At 40.7% G+C, this 13,900-nt stretch overlaps 1 protein-coding gene across 1 annotated transcript in view; it reads right to left on the bottom strand.

The window, feature by feature from the left end:
- nhe3b (putative sodium hydrogen exchanger 3b) overlaps window positions 1–13,900 on the bottom strand; it is a 70,236-nt gene that overhangs the window by 39,709 nt on the left and 16,627 nt on the right.

Genomic DNA, 13,900 nt, shown 5'->3' with positions numbered 1-13,900 from the left:
AAACGGGGCACCACTTATCATTTAAGTCCTGAGGAAACTTTCTTAGCAAGTAGGGATAGGAGGATGGTTTATTTTAACTCACAAGGATAGAAAAACTAAAGTCACGATGATTCTAAATGAGACAAAGCAGGGAATTTAAGTGAAAGAAAGTTACACGCTCATACCCAGAGGGATTAAAAAAGTGAGAAAAGGCTGCATTGAATGTGCTAACGTGTAATTCGGTAATAGCTCAATCTCTCGGATTCACAAATATCCTTTCAGTGCGAAAGGTCCCTGTTCAAACAGTTCCAGGTCGGTGTCTTCGTCCAATTGAGATCGAAGCGAGAGCAGAGGACAATCGTTCAAATTCCAATATTGGTGTTTGGCCCCCACTCATTGAGATCGGGGGGGATCAATAATCAAGGGCCACTTTCCAGTTACCAACTACGCTGACGTCTGAGTAGCAGAAGGATTTCAGTCGGCCATGGCTATTATTCGCACCACACTTTGATAGCTCAGTTTGAATGGACAGTGAGGTAAGTGAGGTCGGGGCTAAGTGCTGAGGCTCCTTGCTTGATTGGCTGAAATGTTCTGTGGTAGCATATTACGTGGTAGCAGGAGGGGCACCCAGCCCCAGGGAGAAGAATCCCTTAGGGAATTCCTTAGGGAATTGAATATTGTTCCATTATTGATGGATACATCCTTTGCCCATCGGGAAAGGTGAGTCATTGTTCAGAGTATCAGTTTCCTTCTTGTCTCCCAGCCTAGATCCTTATGTAAAAAAGCAAGGATGTTCTCCTGATTCCATATGAACGGTCTGGATTCTGTCCATTAAAAGCAGGGCAAACCATTTGGTGGGCCCCTGCTGTTACGGTGCTGTTACTGGTGGAGTTATAATTGCATCAGGCCTCACATCATCAAGGAGCTGGGAATAATAATAATAGTAATATTTTTTATTATCCTCTTGAGGACCCTTGAGGTCCTCCCTAACACGACCCGCTGTCATGGGCTGCTCAGCTTCTCATTCTGTCTGGCTTCAGCAGGTTGGTTCAGCATAGGTACAATCTGCTGGAAGCTTCAAAGTTGCAAGGGAAATGGGGAGGGAGGGTTTTTTGCCTGGCCTCTGTACCCAGGTAAATGAGGCCAAATTGTTGACAAAAATCATATTAATGAATCCATATATAATAGATCAATAATTTATTTCCATACATATACATATATTTCATATCAATATTGATATAATCCAACTCATATTAGAAACAAGTGGACTGGTTCATGATAATTGACTATTCCCTCCTGACAGAGTTCCCTTTGTCTTTTCACGAGAGTGGTGTGTGTAACTTGTTGTTGGCCAATCACAAGTCATCAAAGTGGCAATAGGCTACAGTCATGGAGCCTCAGTGTGTGGTAAAAGTTAGGAGATATCTAATCCATAGGAGATTTAATTAAAATGACGGAATTAAAAGTTAAAGGAGAAGGATAGGCTACAATGACCAAGAGCCAACAGGTAGGCTGCTATGTAATATTCTGAATGGAGTTGTTGTTATTTGTAACTGTAGGACAAGAAAGCGCATGCAGCTTCAATTAGCCTTCCTATCTATATAGCTAGCTTAACTAGCATCTCCCAATTTGCTGCAGTCAAGACAGGTACTAAATACTCCTATTGGATGATAAATAACCTACCTATGGCAGCTATTATTCAACTATAGCGCGAGTCGGCTTGGTTGGTAGCTGTTTATCGTCTCTCCTTCCCTCCTCCCTGCGTTACTCGTGCACAGCAGTAGCACAGCCCCTCCCCCGTCTGCTGAGTGGTCGCCTTTTTCAAATAAAAACTATTTCATTGCATCCGCGGTGGAGTTTAGTTTCATAATATTATCATATATCCCAGCTGCCTGACTTGGTTTTAAGTAATCACGAATAAACAGGCCTTATTTTAGGGCATTTTTCACCCTGCCAGCTCCTATTAGTTCTATTGAACAATGTGGCACCAACTTGCCTTCCGAACGTTCTAATCCAAGTTTATTGTACTATGTCACAATTCCTGCTTTGCTATTGTTGGCAATGGAGACCTGCTCACATTGTTTATGGTTAAAATGTAAACAACAAAAAATTACTCATGGAACTCTGAGGTCGTCCCATTGTTTACTATAGGGAAATATAGGTACAGTGCCTTGCGAAAGTATTCGGCCCCCTTGAACTTTGCAACCTTTTTCCACATTTCAGGCTTCAAACATAAAGATATAAAACTGTATTTTTTTGTGAAGAATCAAGTGGGACACAATCATGAAGTGGAACGACATTTATTGGATATTTCAAACTTTTTTAACAAATCAAAAACTGAAAAATTGGGCGTGCAAAATTATTCAGCCCCCTTAAGTTAATACTTTGTAGCGCCACCTTTTGCTGCGATTACAGCTGTAAGTCGCTTGGGGTATGTCTCTATCAGTTTTGCACATCGAGAGACTGACATTTTTTCCCATTCCTCCTTGCAAAACAGCTCGAGCTCAGTGAGGTTGGATGGAGAGCATTTGTGAACAGCAGTTTTCAGTTCTTTCCACAGATTCTCGATTGGATTCAGGTCTGGACTTTGACTTGGCCATTCTAACACCTGGATATGTTTATTTTTGAACCCTTCCATTGTAGATTTTGCTTTATGTTTTGGATCATTGTCTTGTTGGAAGACAAATCTCCGTCCCAGTCTCAGGTCTTTTGCAGACTCCATCAGGTTTTCTTCCAGAATGGTCCTGTATTGGGCTCCATCCATCTTCCCATCAATTTTAACCATCTTCCCTGTCCCTGCTGAAGAAAAGCAGGCCCAAACCATGATGCTGCCACCACCATGTTTGACAGTGGGAATGGTGTGTGTAGCTGTGTTGCTTTTACGCCAAACATAACGTTTTGCATTGTTGCCAAAAAGTTACATTTTGGTTTCATCTGACCAGAGCACCTTCTTCCACATGTTTGGTGTGTCTCCCATGTGGCTTGTAGCAAACTTTAAACAACACTTTTTATGGATATCTTTAAGAAATGGCTTTCTTCTTGCCACTCTTCCATAAAGGCCAGATTTGTGCAATATACAACTGATTGTTGTCCTATGGACAGAGTCTCCCACCTCAGCTGTAGATCTCTGCAGTTCATCCAGAGTGATCATGGGCCTCTTGGCTGCATCTCTGATCAGTCTTCTCCTTGTATGAGCTGAAAGTTTAGACGGACGGCCAGGTCTTGGTAGATTTGCAGTGGTCTGATACTCCTTTCATTTCAATATTATCGATTGCACAGTGCTCCTTGGGATGTTTAAAGCTTGGGAAATCTTTTTGTATCCAAATCCGGCTTTAAACTTCTTCACAACAGTATCTCGGACCTGCCTGGTGTGTTCCTTGTTCTTCATGATGCTCTCTGCGCTTTTAACGGACCTCTGAGACTATCACAGTGCAGGTGCATTTATACGGAGACTTGATTACACACAGGTGGATTGTATTTATCATCATTAGTCATTTAGGTCAACATTGGATCATTCAGAGATCCTCACTGAACTTCTGGAGAGAGTTTGCTGCACTGAAAGTAAAGGGGCTGAATAATTTTGCACTCCCAATTTTTCAGTTTTTGAGATTGTTAAAAAAGTTTGAAATATCCAATAAATGTCGTTCCATTTCATGATTGTGTCCCACTTGTTGTTGATTCGTCACAAAAAAATACAGTTTTATATCTTTATGTTTGAAGCCTGAAATGTGGCAAAAGGTCACAAAGTTCAAGGGGGCCGAATACTTTCACAAGGCACTGTATGTCTGTCTATTTTGGCAAATATCTCGCAATGTGTATATTTAGATTTAAAAAAATTGGACACCATTTTAATCATGAGAATATCCTCTTTCTAATTATGTAAGGGCAGTGTATTTCGTTGTCATCAAACGCTAGCCCCGAAATACCTTTTGCCCTTGGAACGCTGAGCTCCCCCCATTGTTTTCCTATGGAGAAGCATGTTGGTATATTTCGCCAAATATCTCGCAATGGGTATATTTAGATTTTTTCAATTCGGACACCATTTCAATAATGAGAATCTCCTCTCTTGAATTATGTAAGGCTGGGCAGTGTATCTCGTTGTCATCAAACGCTAGACCAGAAACAGTCAGAAGTTGCCATTTTTTTCCTACTTCCTAGCTATGCAGACATAAGCACACTTGGTTAACTTTCTACACAAGTTGTTAATTTTCAGTTTCGTCCTAAGAACAGATTGTAGTGGTAAAATAAAAAGGGATACATTTTTTGGTGCCATTTAGGCGAAATGGAATTCTAAGCATCACTCCAGTCAAAACAACCCTGGAGAACGTTCCATTCCATTAATTTGCTATGGGCTCGCTCAAGTGTTCCAGCTTAGCCAACATTATTTTGCCATTTTCAACCTTGGGTGAATTTTGACTCATTCTATTGTCCAGCCTATAAGTGGCAATTCGCTCTCCTTTTTCTTCTTCTTCGTGTGGTTTTCCAGTAGACTAAAGATTTTGTTGCGTATTGCTGCCTTTAACAGTTCAAAAAGTCGATTGCAAAAAAGGTAAAAGGTAAACACCTCTCTCCCTCCTCTCGCTTGCACTTTATCACCCCCGGTTAATAAAGTTAAAGCTTAAAAATATAATTTTCTGCTGCTTCCCTCACTCAAATCAGACTGGGTCTGATCAGATCTATTTGGAACGGGTGTAGTTGTCCTCGGGTCCGTTCGGAATTTACTTTATTTAAAAAATGTATCTATGCATATTGGGTCTGGGTAGGAAAGCACCAGGTCCATTTCAGAACAGGTCCTTTTTGGACCCATGAAGACCTCTAATGTGTAGTCCATGTATCTGATGTTGTCTGGCCAAAAATAATATGGCATGTCATACAGCATCAGATACATGGGCTACATATAGTAAGATAGAAGGGGTGTCATGTCTTTACTATAAAACTGATTTAAAACAGGGTTAGGGTTAGGGTCACTAAGTCTGGGTGCAGTCCAGCCCTGGATAGAACGTTTGAAGTGGATGTTCTGCTATTTAATGGTTCTCTGGAGTGTCATCCTTCTCTCCTTGGCCTGTCGGAATCCCGGTAGGCGTTGAGGGGAGCAAGGCTTCAGTTGGAAGGTTTCTAGGTTCATGAGACTATGGTTTGCAGTCATACTACTCCTAAGCGCAGGAAACACATAGGATGATGACTGATGGACTCTACGAATGGGTGAGGGATGTCCTAAGGAATTTAGGTTTAACTGGAGCGATGTGCAGTCCCTGGGTAGTCAGCTTAAAGTCAAGGAGTTTATTACCTTCATAGAGAATTTCATTTTGAATGGGTATACCAAGGTCAAGAGGGTGTCACGCAAAAGCATCAGGAATTTCAATGGCGGTATCATGTCTATCTGAGTCTAAGTAGTACTTTGCGACATCACCTAGGTGTACTATATCTCCTTCTAGTTTGATTTGGGAGGGGCAGCTTAGTGACAGTGTCATGACGCTCACATGTGACTATGACGAGGCTGGCCGGGGTGCTGACGAACGAATTGCCAGCTATCTCAACCTGCATGGCTGTTACGTCATCCTCAGCGGACACCACAGCTTGACATCGTTCATCCTCAGAAAACGGCTTAAGGCCGCACAGACAATCTGCCTTATCTCGGATGAAGGGTTTACCGGGACACATGATTAGATTTGGGGTCAGATACAGGTCAGGATTTCTCTGTAGGTAATCAACCAAAGGATGGGTGTGGAACTTCATATACGGTTAAGGATCGGCCCCCTTTTTTCAATTTTCGCCTAAAATGACATACCCAGATCTAACTGCCTGTAGCTCAGGCCCTGAAGCAAGGATATGCATTTTTTTTTGGTACCATTTGAGGAAATGTGAAAGGAATGTAGGAGAATATAACACATTAGATCTGGTAAAAGATAATACAAAGAAAAAAACATCATCTTTGAAATGCAAGACAAAGGCCATCATGTATTATTCCAGCCCAGGTGCAATTTAGATACTGGCCACTAGATGGCAGCAGTGTATGTGCAAAGTTTTAGTCTGATCCAATGAATCATTGTATTTCTGTTCAAAATGTTGAATCAAGACTGCCCAAATGAGCCTAATTTATGTATTAATAACTTTTCATGTTCATAACTGTGCACTCTCCTCAAACTGTAATAGCTACTGTATATCGGACAGTGCAGTTAGATTAACAAGAATTTAAGCTTTCTGACAATATCAGATACAGTGCCTTGCGAAAGTATTCGGCCCCCTTGAACTTTGCGACCTTTTGCCAGATTTCAGGCTTCAAACATAAAGATATAAAACTGTATTTTTTTGTGAAGAATCAAGTGGGACACAATCATGAAGTGGAACGACATTTATTGGATATTTCAAACTTTTTTAACAAATCAAAAACTGAAAAATTGGGCGTGCAAAATTATTCAGCCCCCTTAAGTTAATACTTTGTAGCGCCACCTTTTGCTGCGATTACAGCTGTAAGTCGCTTGGGGTATGTCTCTATCAGTTTTGCAAATCGAGAGACTGACATTTTTTCCCATTCCTCCTTGCAAAACAGCTCGAGCTCAGTGAGGTTAGATGGATGGAGAGCATTTGTGAACAGCAGTTTTCAGTTCTTCTGAGACTATCACAGTGCAGGTGCATTTATACGGAGACTTGATTACACACAGGTGGATTGTATTTATCATCATTAGTCATTTAGGTCAACATTGGATCATTCAGAGATCCTCACTAAACTTCTGGAGAGAGTTTGCTGCACTGTAAGTAAAGGGGCTGAATAATTTTGCACGCCCAATTTTTCAGTTTTTGATTTGTTAAAAAAGTTTGAAATATCCAATAAATACAGTTTTATATCTTTATGTTTGAAGCCTGAAATGTGGCAAAAGGTCGCAAAGTTCAAGGGGGCCGAATACTTTCGCAAGGCACTGTATTATTACAGCCACCTGCCACAATCGTTACACGCATCTGCCCCTAATGACACTCACCTGGACTCCATCACCTTCCTGATTACCTCCACTATATCTGTCACTCCCCTTGGTTCTTTCCTCAGGATTTATTTACTCTGTTTCTGTGTTTCATGTCTGTACACTATTCGTGTTTCTTGTTTTGTTCCATGTTCGTTTATTTATTAAATTCACTCCCTGTACCTGCTTCCCGACTCCCAGCGTACACGTTACAGTTATCTAATAACTTTCAGGTTGTCAGCAACAGGGTCTGGTTCCAGATCCCCGTAGAATGCTTTCTTAAGACGGCTCTGATCATTTTTAGGGCTTTCTAGTCGTGTTTGGCTCACGGTAGATGCCTGCAGAAGATTTGTAATGGCATCAATGCGTTTCGCCCATTCTGCGATAATTGCATATGCCCGCGTATGTTTTTGTCGCTTCAGATTGAAACTCTGCCATGACCTTGTGGATTTCTGAACCAGTTATTTTCCAGGGTAACATCTTTGATGTTGTCATAAATGTTTAACATTGAGTTCAATCCTTTGATATAATCATTCACAGTGAGATTGTTTGATCAATTCCAGGTATTCCCAAACAGGGTTAAGCGCAATGCCGTCGGGGGTTTGCCAAATAAAATGTGATTCGCATTAAAAATGATATATTCCAGAAAAAAATATTCACATTTTTATTTATATTTTCCAACAGGCTATACATTTGGTTGAGACTTTTTTTCTCGCCTGAGTACCCTCGTTTCACTGCCAAAAATAAAATGAAACAATCTAGTGTTCAGCAAAATAACAACACAATGTCAAATACAGTTAGTCAAATAATTAATATCCAATCACATTAACCGTTACTCTCTCGTGGGAATTCCACTAATCTAGCCAAACGTAGCTGTTGCTCATGTTGGTATCTATACTAATGGCGCAAAAGCCATGACAGGGAGACATAGTCGAGTGGTAACGCGCGTGCAAGCAGTTGCTCCTGATGCCACTTGGGTACAATGCAGCATCCACCGAGAGGCTCTTGCTGCCAAGGGAATGCCTGACAGCTTGATAGACGTTTGGACACTACAGTGAAAATGGTTAACTTTGTTAACTCTCGTGTATTTTCTGCATTATGCAATGATATGGGTAGCAACCGTGTAACACTTTTACAACATACAGAAGTGCGCTGGTTATCAAGGTGTGCGTATTGACAAAATATGTCAAAATATGTTAACTTGAGAGACGAGCTTAAAGTTTTTTTTTAAATGACCAACATTTTCACTTGTCTGACCGCTTGCATGATGATGGGTTTCTCACATGACTGGACATATCTGGGTGATGTTTTTTCTCGTCTAAATGATCTGAATCTAGAATTACAGGGACTCTCCGCAACTATATTCAATGTGCGGGACAAAATTGAGGCTATGATTAAGAAGTTGGAGTTCTTCTCTGTCTGCATTAACATGGACAACACACAGGTCTTTCCATCTTTGTATGATTTTTTTGTGTGCAAATGAACTCAAGCGTACGGACAATGTCAAAAGTGATATAGCGAAGCACCTGAGTGAGTTGGGTGCGCAATTACGCAGGTACTTTCCCGAAACAGATGGCACAAACAACTGGATTCGTTATCCCTTTCATGCCCTGCCTCCAGTCCACTTACCGATATCTGAACAAGAGAGCCTCATCGAAACTGCAACAAGTGGTTCTGTGAAAATGTAATTTAATCAGAAGCCACTGCCAGATTTCTGGATTTGGCTGCGCTCAGAGTACCCTGCCTTGGATAATCACACTGTTAAGACACTGATTTCCTTTGCAACCACGTACCTATGTGAGAGTGAATTCTCTGCCCTCACTAGCATGAAAACTAAATACAGGCACAGACTGTGTGTGGGAAATGATTTAAGACTGAGATTCTCTCCAAAACAACCCAACATTGCAGAGTTATGTGCATCCTTTCAAGCACACCCTTCTCATTAACCTGTGGTGAGTTATTCACAATTTTCGATTAACAAATACGGTTTTATATGTAAGATGGTTAAATAAACAGCAAAATTATTATTTGCGCCCTGGTCGCTAAGAGCTCTTTGTCACTTCCCACGAACTGGGTTGTGACAAAAACTCACACTCATTCTTATGTTTAATAAATGTATCGTATAGTGTGTGTGTGTGTGGCAGGCATACAATGATGGCAAAAAACAACATTTGAGAGTGCACTGACCCTGGTGCTAAAGGGGGTACGCAGCTGGAGGTTGAATGTTTGAAGGGGTACGGGACTATAAAAAGATTGGGAACCACTGATCTATACTCCTCGTTCAGTTGGTTTAGCATTATTTGGTAGGCTCATGGTTCCTCCTTACTGGTTGAGCGACGCTTCTTAGGGACTGGGTTTTTCCCTTCAGAGTCAGTATCGCTGTTGTGTGGAGAAGTGTGGAGATTTGTCGTTGATGTACCCTTCCTTTCTCTGGGCTCACCATTACCTGGGTAGGTATTGTCGCCCATAGCATAGCACGTTTCCTGTGGGTATGAGAGGTTCCTATGAGGTGACAATTAGGTCAGTGGTCAGTTGGCTTTGTTTTAAGTTGGATGTCCGGGATTTGTATACCCAGTTTTGTTGCTCGCCTTTGGCCTATTCATACTTATTCTGTAAAACCACGATTTTCTCATGTAGCCTGTAGGCTTCCTTTTTCCATTGAGCACTGTCTGCTTCAATCTCTTGTAACTCCCTTGAGAGTCTTTCTGCTTTCTTATTGGATTTTAGGATAAAGTTTTGCTCCAATTCCAATGTCCCTTCAGTTTCCTGGGGAGTGAGCATTACGGCCATAAGTTATTGTACTTTACGACCCAGAGAGTCCAGATGCATGTGCTTCTTTAGACTCGGCCAAAAATGCTATTTGTGCAGTGAGTTCCTCCTTAACTCTCTGTGCGTCAGTCTTTCAGTCCTGCCATCCAGTTGTCTAGTCATGTCTTTGTGCTCCTCCTCTAACTAGTACCGAGTTCTGTAAGGTATCATGTTCTTGTTTGAGTGTGTAATTTTCTTTCTTTGTTTGCTGGGCTTGAGCCATTCGTTCATCCAACTCAATTTGCAGAGTGTCTTTGGATCCTTTGAACTCTTTATTCTGCAATTGGGCTAGTAGTAGTTCACCTTTCTGATTCTCGATAACTGCTTATTACTTGGCTAGTTTCTCATCCTCTGGCCCCATCTACTTCCTTTAGGGCTATCCTAAATTGGGCAGAGACATTTAACACTATACTATGTGGTTAAATGAGGGTCTGGTCTGAAGCGCCTGTGATGATATCCTGTGCGGTCTGATTGATTTAATTAATTCTTCTAGTGTTTCCACATAACACGGATTTGACGTAGAGGTAAAATCTGCTACAATGGCTTCAGTGTTCAAGTTATCCATGCTTACTTAGAGATGACAATGTTAGACTATAGAGGACTAGGGTACAAATTGTTAATGTGTGACAATAGAATTTGAGAGGTTGCTCCTTTACTGCTACTCACTTCCAAGGGAACCAAAAGGGTTTTACACCACAGGGAGCCAGATTGTCATTTTATTTAGCTTTGATCCCAGTTGGACAAAGAAGCCGACCCGTAACTGTTTGAACAGGGACCCGAGAGATTGAACTACAATGGAATTGAGCTACAATGGTCTAGGATGGTTGAGGGGCAGCTCTCAGGTAACTGTTGGGGGATCTTGGATAGTTCAGATCCCCATTTTGACTTGATGGGAGATCTGTCGACATGCTCTTGAGCGGGACGCTTGACCCTGGCTGCTCCTGTGGTTTGCTTTGGATGGTAGTCTGTTAGATAACTGAATATAATGTAAATGTTGAGCGGCTTCACTGTAGGTAGATCAATAATAATGATCAATAAAAAATATCACTGTCTCTGAGATTTCGAATCCTACTTGTCATTAAAAGAAGTCTACAGAACCTTCAGATTATAATTGTGACACCTGCGGTTTATGACACCTACTTGCTAAGAAAGTTTCCCATTGCCTTAAATGATAGGTGTGGCCCCGTTTACTATAGTTTGGACACACCTACTCATTCAAGGGTTTTTCCTTTATTTTTGCTATTTTCTACATTGTGGAATAATAGTGAAGACATCAAAATTATGAAATAACACATATGGAATCATGTAGTAGGGTCAAAGACGAGACATGTACATTTGGTGTCCGAAGGCCATTCATTTAACATAAAAAGATAAATACGTATAAAAATAAGATTAAATCACTCTTAAACTCTTACCCTTCTTTTGACCCAGACATATTTGTGTCGCAAACTATTAAATGAAGGGAGTTATTGAGCTCTAAAGCGTCAAAATGTCCTTCAGTATAACTGTCCAGGTTAAAATTCTAATGACAAAAGTGTTTTTTTAATTCATCCTAAAAATATAAATTAACACCCATGGCATAATTGTGTTAGCGTTTGCGCCGTCAAAAAATCAAACAAATGAATCTGGTGATGAACTTAACTATAGTATCCACTGAAGGATAGAGCAGCCTCCTGAACAACTTGTACAAGTACAACATGAACCTGCACCTCCAGAGATGGAGCAAGCATCTGAGTCCTTGAAAAATACTATTGCTGCCACTAATAATAGTCCACGGGATCATTATTGTTATTTCTGAAGGAATCACATTTAATCAATATTTGTGGGCCGTAGTGATACAGTGGGGCAAAAAAGTATTTAGTCAGCCACCAATTGTGCAAGTTCTCTGAGAGAGGCCTGTCATTTTCATTATAGGTACACTTCAACTATGACAGACAAAATTAGCAAAAAAAATCCAGAAAATCACATTGTAGGATTTTTAATTAATTTATTTGCAAATGATGGTGGAAAATAAGTATTTGGTCAATAACAAAAGTTTATCTCAATACTTTGTTATCTACCCTTTGTTGGCAATGACAGAGGTCAAACATTTTCTGTAAGTCTTCACAAGGTTTTCACACACTGTTGCTGGTATTTTGGCCCATTCCTCCGTGCAGATCTCCTCTAGAGCAGTGATGTTTTGGGGCTGTTGATGGGCAACACGGACTTTCAACTCCCTCCAAAGATTTTCTATGGGGTTGAGATCTGGAGACTGGCTAGGCCACTCCAGGACCTTGAAATGCTTATTACGAAGCCACTCCTTCATTGCCCGGGCGGTGTGTTTGGGATCATTGTCATGCTGAAAGACCCAGCCACGTTTCATCTTCAATGCCCTTGCTGATGGAAGGAGGTTTTCACTCAAAATCTCACGATACATGGCCCCATTAATTTTTTGCTTTACGCGGATCAGTCATACTGGTCCCTTTGTAGAAAAACAGCCCCAAAGCATGATGTTTCCACCCCCATGCTAGGTATGGTGTTCTTTGATGCAACTCAGCATTCTTTGTCCTCCAAACACGACGAGTTGAGTTTTTACCAAAAAGTTATATTTTGGTTTCATCTGACCATATGACATTCTCCCAATCTTCTTCTGGATCATCCAAATGCTCTCTAGCAAACTTCAGATGGGCCTGGACATGTACTGGCTTAAGCAGGGGGACACGTCTGGCACTGCAGGATTTGAGTCCCTGGCGGCGTAGTATGTTACTGATTGTAGGCTTTGTTACTTTGGTCCCAGGTCTCTGCAGGTCATTCACTGGTTCTGGGATTTTTGCTCACCGTTCTTGTGATCATTTTGACCCCACGGGGTGAGATCTTGCGTGAAGCCCCAGATCGAGTGAGATTATCAGTGGTCTTGTATGTCTTCCATTTCCTAATAATTGCTCCCACAGTTGATTTCTTCAAACCAAGCTGCTTACCTATTGCAGATTCAGTCTTCCCAGCCTGGTGCAGGTCTACAATTTTGTTTCTGGGGTCCTTTGACAGCTCTTTGGTCTTGGCCATAGTGGAGTTTGGAGTGTGACTGTTTGAGGTTGTGGACTGGCTATGCCACTCTTTTATTCTGATAACATGTTCAAACAGGTGCCATTCAGGTGCCATTCAGGTGCCACAAGTGGAGGTGGAACAAGTGGAACAAGTGTACCTATGATGAAAATTACAGGCCTCTCTCATCTTTTTAAGTGGGAGAACATGCACAATTGGTGGCTGAATAAATACTTTTTTGCCCCACTGTATGTGTCATTCAGGGTAACAAAATATTGTCATACAGTATAACACCAGTATTTTATATTAAAATACAATAACTTTGTTTTGTTGACTCAAGAGACAAAAACAAATGTCAAAGGATGAAGTGAAAGATATTTGCTTAGATTTCATATTTTCTTTCAGTAAGGCAGGAAGTTTTTGTAAAATAAATTTAGTTCCCGTGACACATCAAATATGTGGTATTCAAAATAAAATGTAATTTCTCTCTGGGTAGTTATAGTTCTGCCATGTCTAAGCATGGTATAACCTTGTGATTGTGAAAAATGGGCCTAAAATTATTATATTTTTATTACCACTTAGTGTGATACTGAATGACATTTTACTAGGGTACATTCATATGAATCACAATAAAAGTTCATTATTGGCTTTATTGTTGAATATAACTCAAATAAGGGCATAGGTGACACTCAAATTAACATAAAAAAGTATTTTAGGGAATTGTAATTGCTACTTTGAAAACCTTATACGTCTTTGACCCAGTAACCAAAAAAGTGTTAAACAAATCAAAATATATTTTATATTTGAGATTCTTCAAAGTAGTCACCCTTTGCCTTGATGACAGCTTTGCACACTCTTGGCAATCCATTCAAATCATATTTTTATTCAATACATATTTTATATTCCATAATTAATTACCCAAATAATTTGACATTATAATAATGTTAGGCTACTCCGCTAAATTATGGTATTGCTCGTGTGAGGATGCTAAAGTCTGGTTCATTTCTCAGAGTACAGTGATGTTTTTGTTAACATTTTAACGAGAACTATTTCTCTCCTGCCTCAGGCCGCCGCGCATGACTTTCCTCCCCTCTCCCTCCCTTCTGTAAATTCTATGGGCTGTTACAACTTCTTGC

Source organism: Oncorhynchus mykiss, chromosome 32 (assembly GCF_013265735.2).
Source record: "Oncorhynchus mykiss isolate Arlee chromosome 32, USDA_OmykA_1.1, whole genome shotgun sequence".
Lineage (NCBI taxonomy): Eukaryota > Metazoa > Chordata > Actinopteri > Salmoniformes > Salmonidae > Oncorhynchus > Oncorhynchus mykiss.
This window is presented reverse-complemented; position numbering and strand designations above follow the sequence as displayed.